The following is a 7,889-nucleotide window of genomic DNA, read 5'->3' on the forward strand; positions in this document are numbered from 1 at the left end:
GATACAAGTCATAAAATCAGGGAAATAACTCATTGGAGCACACACACACACACACACACACACACACACATACACGCACACCTATAAACGTACTGTGGCTTTATTATAAGTATGCTATGAAAGCATGAACTTTGTGGTTAGAGAAAAATGGGGAAACTAGGCTGAGAGGAAAGAGAAATCTGATGGTCAGAATTACATTTAAATTGTATCCTGAATCAGAGATGGGGTCCAAGTGGCAAAAATATGGTTTGAAAAAAGGGTATTTATATGGCATGATCAGAGACATAATGTGCGAAAGATCAAGACATTTTCAGGGACTGCTAAGCACTTCAATTTCAGAACTATAATTTGGTTGATTTGCAGAAGAGAAAAATACAGATTGAGTACATACGGGGAGGCTTTGAGTACTAGATGAAAAAGTTCAGACTTTATTTGGAAGATTGAAGGGAACTCTGAAAGGTTTTGGAGTAGAGGAGACCTGGTTCTTAAAAGATCAACTTGGTAGCTCTGTGTGAAATTGATTGTGGGAGAGACAATGGAAGTGAGCAGAGAGATCAGGTACACGGCTACAGAGGTTAGCTGTGAGAAGTTGGAAATCAAGGTGTTTACCAGGAGTGAGCAGTTTATAAATAACAGGCATTACATAGGTCAAAAAAGAATAACAATGCATAACATAGAATTAAATGTTACTCCAGTGTTTCAGGTCTTGATTAGACTACCTAAAGTTAAATTCCTACCCTAGTTGCTAACTGAGTCAAGTTATCTCTCTTTGTGTTGCAGTTTCTTCATTTGTAAAATGGGGTTGATATTAATAGTATCTATATTACAGGTTGTTGGTGAGGATAAAATTAGTCAGGACCTGTAAAGCTCTTAAGAGTGGTTCCTGGTTCATAGACAGAGAAATAATGGGCACGTTGTGACCTAAGTTGTTTGGTTAGACTTCAGTATCACCAATGAACAAGGCCAACTTTGTGCTTAAAGAGATGAAGCAGCTTTCTACACTGTAGTATTAGTGTATTTTGCGAGATGCCTTGTAAAAAAAAATTCCACCCAAAATCCTGTCTTCCCATGAAAAGTTGGAAGCCAGAATGCTTGTGGGTATTTTTACACTGGTGTTCCAGTGTCTAAACATTGCCATGTATATCTGAGTCTATATCTCAGTCTTTTTAGGTATATTCAACATCATCGCTTTATAGATTAGCATGTAGACTCAGTGGAGCTGTATGGTTTATCTGAGATCATACATACTGAAAAGTAGCTATGGACCTGAACTATTCCTAATCCAGAGGCCCACAAAGTTTTTTGTTTTGTTTTGTTTCAATATGGAGTACTTCACGAATTTATGTGTCATCCTTGCACAGGGGCCATGCTAATCTTCTCTGTATTGTTCCAATCTTAGTATATGTGCTGCTGAAGCGAGCAAAGAGGCTCACAAAGTTTATCCTTTGACTTTTAGCCCTCGTTTCAAATCTATAGAATTGTTGAGCAGTTAGTATGAATCTGTTTTATAACCTATAATCAGGAGAACTAGGGTCAAGCCCAAGCTCTATTATCATTCCAATCTTATCAGATGAATCATAATTGATTAGGACTGGATCAATGACTAAGGGCAAGCCTCCTGACTCCAATATAGGGTTCTTTATACTATACCTCATTTTAATGTAAGTGAGATTTTCTTTCTGTATACAAAAAACTAACATACATCATACACATAGCCACACAGTATGTGTGTATATACCCACATAAATGCAAGTAAAAAGATAGTTTACTTCATTTGCCTTCTCTTGCCTCCCTATGTTCTAAGAACTAACCCCTCCATAACCTTCATGAACATTGAGACACACTACCTTGTTGGAGAGTTTGCTTTTCAAAATAAATTCAAGAAGGATGGTTACGGAGGAATATTCCCACAAAGAGCACTTATCTTGTCAAAAAAAAATCTAATTATAGCCTAATTTTTGAGTAAGGAAAACAATCATGAGCATTGTGTTTCATATGGTCCTATGATCATGTAAGAGGCAGAACATATATTCTGGGACTCCACTCTTATTCAGCCATGTAAATGGCCTGTGGCATCCTGGAAGGAGCAAACTATTTAAACTTTCCAGGGACTTGCAAAGACAGAGTCTGTGAGCCTGGCAGCCTTTCCAGAAATCTTTTACTACCAAGCCATACCTGTGTTCAAGATGGTATTTAGCACCATCAGAAATGTTCTCAGCCAAGAAAAGCGCATTCATATGTTCCTTTGTTTTTTTTTTTTTTTTGAGACTGCATCTCTCATATTTATTGATCAAATGGTTGTTAACAACAATAAAATTCTGTATAGGGGACTCAATGCACAGACATTAATCAACCCCAAGCCTATATCTCAACAGTCTCCAATCTTCTGAAGCATAACAAACAAGTTCTTACGTGGTGAGCAAGGTCTTACATAGTGAATAAGTTCTTACATGGTGAACAGTGCAAAGGCAGTCATCACAGAAACTTTCGGTTTTGATCATGCATCATGAACTATAAACAATCAAGTCAGATATGATTATTCGTTTGATCTTTATACATGGTTTATATGTGAATCCCACATTTCTCCCTTATTATTATTATTATTATTATTATTATTATTATTTTTTTTTTTTTAATAAAATGCTGAAGTGGTAGGTAGATGCAAGATAAAGGTAGAAAACATAGTTTAGTGCTATAAGAGGGCAAATGTAGATGATCAGGTGTGTGCCTGTAGACTATGTGTTAATCCAAGCTAGACAAGGGCATTAAAACATCCACGGATGCAGGAGATTTCTCTCAAAACAGGGGGGGTGAGGTTCTAAGCCCTGTTGGTCCCCAATTTCTCTCCTGATGGCCCCCCTGCGACTGTGCCTGTCTTAGGTTGTTCCTCCCTTGAGGAAACTTACCTGTCTCTGGCTAACCAGTCATCTTCCAGGGCCATACAGGGAAATGTAACGTTGTTAAGTGAGAGAGAGGCAATATTGTTTGACAAGGTTAGCTTTTTACTTCTTTGCAGATTTATGCCCTGTGGCTTTTATGCCTAGTATTTGTCTTGAGGTATCTTTACCACTTGGAAAAATTATGATACTCGGTAAATTCGATATGAGGCACAAATTCTATTTAAGGGTTGTAATTACGAAGGAAGAAGAAAAGCTATAGAAGTAGTAGACGGAAGAAAACATGGGAAGATTGATTATTTCTTTGACATATCTTCTTGTAGAGTAACATAAGCATGTATAGGTTTTAAACTACTAATTAAATTGCACAGATACATTAACATACTAGAAATACAGCTACATAACCAAAGCAGACCTACAATTACAAGCCATATCCAGTGAAACCAAGAAAACCAGTTAGGTACCCTAGGCATTTGTGAAAACTTATCAATGGTATGATGGATATTGTCTAACTGAATTTGAATAGTTTGAGAAAAATCAGACAAATTAAAACAACCCATTCCTGGGAACTGTTCACATCCATGTGTTCTTTTAACAGTAGATAGTCTATAGTCGCACGATTTTGGAGCATTGCAACTTGCACTTCTCCTAATTCTTGGTTGAGTTCTGACAGTATAGATACAGTGAAATTTGTTGTTTTACTGTATGCACAGGCCAGCTTAGATATCTCCTTCTTCATTCCAATGGCAAGTCCAGGAACCAGTGGGATGGATGCAGCTACAACTGCAGCAGCGCCAGGATCTTGTTGAAGTTTTTTGATGTTCATCTTCTGGAATGACCCTTCCAGAGGATGTTGATGTTGTAAGTTCTTCTTCATATCATATCTTAATTCATTTTCTGTGTAGCCAAATTAGGCTTTGATCCTCTATATAAACACAAACAAACCCTTTGCCCACACTTTGATATGACCTTTATACCATTGTGAAGAACCTATTGGAGATCACCACACAGGAACTTTTTTTTTTAAGAGAAAGGAATATTATCAGAAAAATGTACTTCCATAGCTGATCATCTGACACCCTTTGAAAGATCAAAATTAAGGATATGTAAAGCATGCATTAATCGTTGATTTGCGGTTAGTTTTAACCTATCAGGGAGTAATCCCCCTTTTTCTTTCTCTTTTTCTTTTTTTTTGTTATCATTAATCTACAATTACATGAAGAATATTATGTTTACTAGGCTCTCCCCTATACCAAGTCCCTGCCACAAACCCCATTACAGTCACTGTCCATCAGCATAGCAAAATGTTGTAGAATCACTACTTGTCTTCTCTGTGTTGCCCAGTCCTCCCCTTTCCCCCACTCCCCACATTATGCATGCTAATCATAATACCCCCTATCTTCTTAACCCCCTTATCCCTCTATACCCACCCATCCTCCCCAGTCCCTGTCCCTTTGGTACCTGTTAGTCCATTCTTGGGTTCTGTGATTCTGCTGCTGTTTTGTTCCTTCAGTTTTTCCTTTGTTCTTATACTCCACAGATGAGTGAAATCATTTGGTATTTCTCTTTCTCCGCTTGGCTTATTTCACTGTGCATAATACCCTCTAGCTCCATCCATGTTGTTGCAAATAATAGGATTTGTTTTCTTCTTATGGCTGAATAATGTTCCATTGTGTATATGTATATGTACCACATCTTCTTTATCATTTCATCTACTGATTGGACACTTAGGTTGCTTCTAATCCTGGCTATTGTAAATAGTGCTGCGATAAACATAGGGGTGCATCAGTCTTTTTCAAACTGGAGTGCTGCATTCTTAGGGTAAATTCCTAGGAGTGGAATTCCTGGGTCAAAAAGTAAGTCTATTTTGAGGATATTGAGGAACCTCCATACGGCTTTCTACAATGGTTGAACTAATTTACATTCCCACCAGCAGTGTAGGAGGGTTCCCCTTTCTCCACAACAACATCAACATTTGTTGTTGTTGGTCTTTTGTATGGTAGCCATCCTTACTGGTGTGAGGTGATATCTCATTGTGGTTTTAATTTGCATTTCTCTGATGATTAACAATGTGGAGCATCTTTTCATGTGTCTGTTGGCCATCTGAATTTCTTTTTTGGAGAACTGTCTGTTCAGTTCCGCTGCCCATTTTTTAATTGGATTATTTGTTTTTTGTTTGTTGAGTTGGGTGAGCTCTTTATATATTTTGGATGTCAAGCCTTTATCAGATCTGTCATTTACAAATATATTCTCCCATACTGTAGGGTACCTTTTTGTTCTATTGATGGTGTCTTTTGCTGTACAGAAGCTTTTCAGCTTAATATAGTCCCACTTCTTCATTTTTGCTTCTGTTGTCCTTGCCCTGGGAGATATGTTCAAGAAGAGGTCACTCATCTTTATGTCTAAAAGAGTTTTGCCTTTGTTTTTTTTCTAAGAGTTTAATGGTTTCGTGACTTACATTCAGGTCTTTGATCCATTTTGAATTTACTTTTATGTATGGGGTTAGACAGTGATCCAGTTTTATTCTCTTCCATGTAGCTTTCCAGTTTTGCCAGCACCATCTGTTGAAGAGGCTGTCATTTCCCCACTGTGTGTCCATGGCTCCTTTATCAAATATTAATTGACCATATATGTTTGGGTTAGTGTATGGATTCTCTAATCTGTTCCACTTGTCTGTGGCTCTGTTCTTGTACCGGTACCGAATTGTCTTGATTACTATGGCTTTGTAGTAGAGCTTGAAGGTGGGGAGTGAGATTCCCCCCCCCCACTTTATTCTTCCTTCTCAGGATTGCTTTGGCTATTCAGGGTCTTTGGTGTTTCCGTATGAATTTTTGAACTATTTGTTCCAGTTCATTGAAGAACATTGCTGGTAATTTGATAGGGATTGCATCAAATCTGTATATTGCTTTGGGCAGGATGGCCATTTTGAAGATATTAATTCTTCCTAGCCAAGAGCATGGGATGAGTTTCCATTTGTTAGTGTCCCCTTTAGTTTCTCTTAAGAGTGTCTTGTAGTTTTCAGGGTATATGTCTTTCACTTCTTTGATTAGGTTTATTCCTAGGTATTTTATTCTTTTTGATGCAATTGTGAATGGAGTTTTTTTTTTATTTCTCTTTCTATTGGCTCATTGTTAGTGTATAGGAAAGCCACAGATTTCTGTATGTTCATTTTGTATCCTGCCACTTTGCTGAATTCCGATATCAGCTCTAGTAGTTTTGGAGTGAAGTCTTTATGGTTTTTTATGTACAATATCATGTAATCTGCAAATAGTGACAGTTTAACTTCTTCTTTACAAATCTGGATTACTTGTATTTCTTTGTTTTGTCTAATTGCCATGGCTAGGACCTCCAGTACTATGTTGAATAACAGTGGGGAGAGTGGGCATCCCTGTCTTGCTGCCGATCTCAGAGGAAAAGCTTTCAGCTTCTCACTGTTTAGTATAATGTTGGCTGTGGGTTTATCATATATGGCTTTTATTATGTTGAGGTACTTGCCCTCTATACCCATTTTGCTGAGAGTTTTTATCATGAATGGATGTTGGATTTTGTCAAATGCTTTTTCAGCATCTATAGAGATGATCATGTGGTTTTTGTCCTTCTTTCTGTTGATGTGGTGAATGATGTTGATGGATTTATGAATGTTGTACCATCCTTGCATCCCTCAGATGAATCCCACTTGGTCATGGTGTATGATCCTTTTGATATATTTTTGAATTCGGTTTGCTAATATTTTATTGAGTATTTTAGCATCTACATTCATCAGGGATATTGGTCTGTAATTTTCTTTTTTGGTGGCATCTTTGCCTGGTTTTGGTATTAGAGTGATTTTAGCTTCATAGAATGAGTTTGGGAGTATTCCCTCCTCTTACATTTTTTGGGAAACTTTAAGGAGAATAGGTATTATGTCTACTCTGTATGTCTGATAAAATTCCGAGGTAAATCCGTCTGGCCTGGGGGTTTTGTTCTTGGGTAGTTTTTTGATTACTGTTCCAATTTCTTCGCTCGTAATTGGTTTGTTTAACTTTTGTGTTTCTTCCTTGGTCAGTCTTGGGAGGTTGTATTTTTCTAGGAAGTTGTCCATTTCTTCTAGGTTTTCGAGCTTGTTGGCATATAGGTTTTCATAGTAGTCTTTAATAATTCTTTGTATTTCTGTGGAGTCTGTAGTGATTTTTCCATTCCCATTTCTGATTCTGTTGATGTGTTTTGATTCTCTTTTTCTCTTAATAAGTTTGGCTAGAGGTTTATCTACTTTGTTTATTTTCTCAAAGAACCAGCTCTTGGTTTCATTGATTTTTTTCTATTGTTTTTTTCTTCTCAATTTTGTTTATTTCTTCTTTAATCTTTATTATGTCCCTCCTTCTGCTGACTTTAGGCATCATTTGTTCTTCTTTTTCCAGTTTCAATACTTATGATCTTGGTCTGCCTGTAATTTTGCCTTTTCATGGTGATAGAGATAGTTTGCAGAGCTAGCACGAAGATGCCCTGTAGAGGTGGTTTGTGGGAAGCAAATTCCCTCAGCTTTTGCTTGTCTGGGAATTGTTTAATCTCGCCATCATATTTAAATGATAGTCGTGCTGGATACAGTATCCTTGGTTCAAGGCACTTCAGTTTCATTGCATTAAATATATCATGCCATTCTCTTCTGGCCTATGGCTTGGCCATTTTAATTATTATGTGTCTTGGTGTTGTCCTCCTTGGGTCCTTTCTCTTGGGAGTTCTGTGTATTTCCAGGTCTGTTCAAAGTTTTCAGCTTCTATCCCTTTTTCTCTCTCTTCCTCTTCTGGTACCCCTGTAATATGGATATTGTTCCTTCTGTTTCATTCTTGGATGTTGTTTTGTGGCCTTTCTGTCCTGGAGGAACAGCAACCTCTAGTGGCTTGTGCTGGGCAGCTGCAGGCAGAAAGGTCTTCTGTTTCCTGCCCTGCTGCTATGGAGTTTATCTCTGCTGTTGCTGTGGGCTTGGCCTGGCTCAGGCCGCTGCTTCAATATGGT

General features: G+C 37.7%; 1 non-coding gene across 1 annotated transcript; it reads right to left on the minus strand.

Annotated features, from left to right (window-relative positions):
• Positions 1-1,316: 1,316 nt before the first annotated feature.
• Positions 1,317-1,423, minus strand: LOC140844610 (U6 spliceosomal RNA). Its single transcript, XR_012123172.1, has one exon. It is a non-coding gene; the product is annotated as a U6 spliceosomal RNA (small nuclear RNA).
• Between the last annotated feature and the right edge of the window lie 6,466 nt (positions 1,424-7,889).

Source organism: Manis javanica, chromosome 1 (genome assembly GCF_040802235.1).
Source record: "Manis javanica isolate MJ-LG chromosome 1, MJ_LKY, whole genome shotgun sequence".
NCBI lineage: Eukaryota > Metazoa > Chordata > Mammalia > Pholidota > Manidae > Manis > Manis javanica.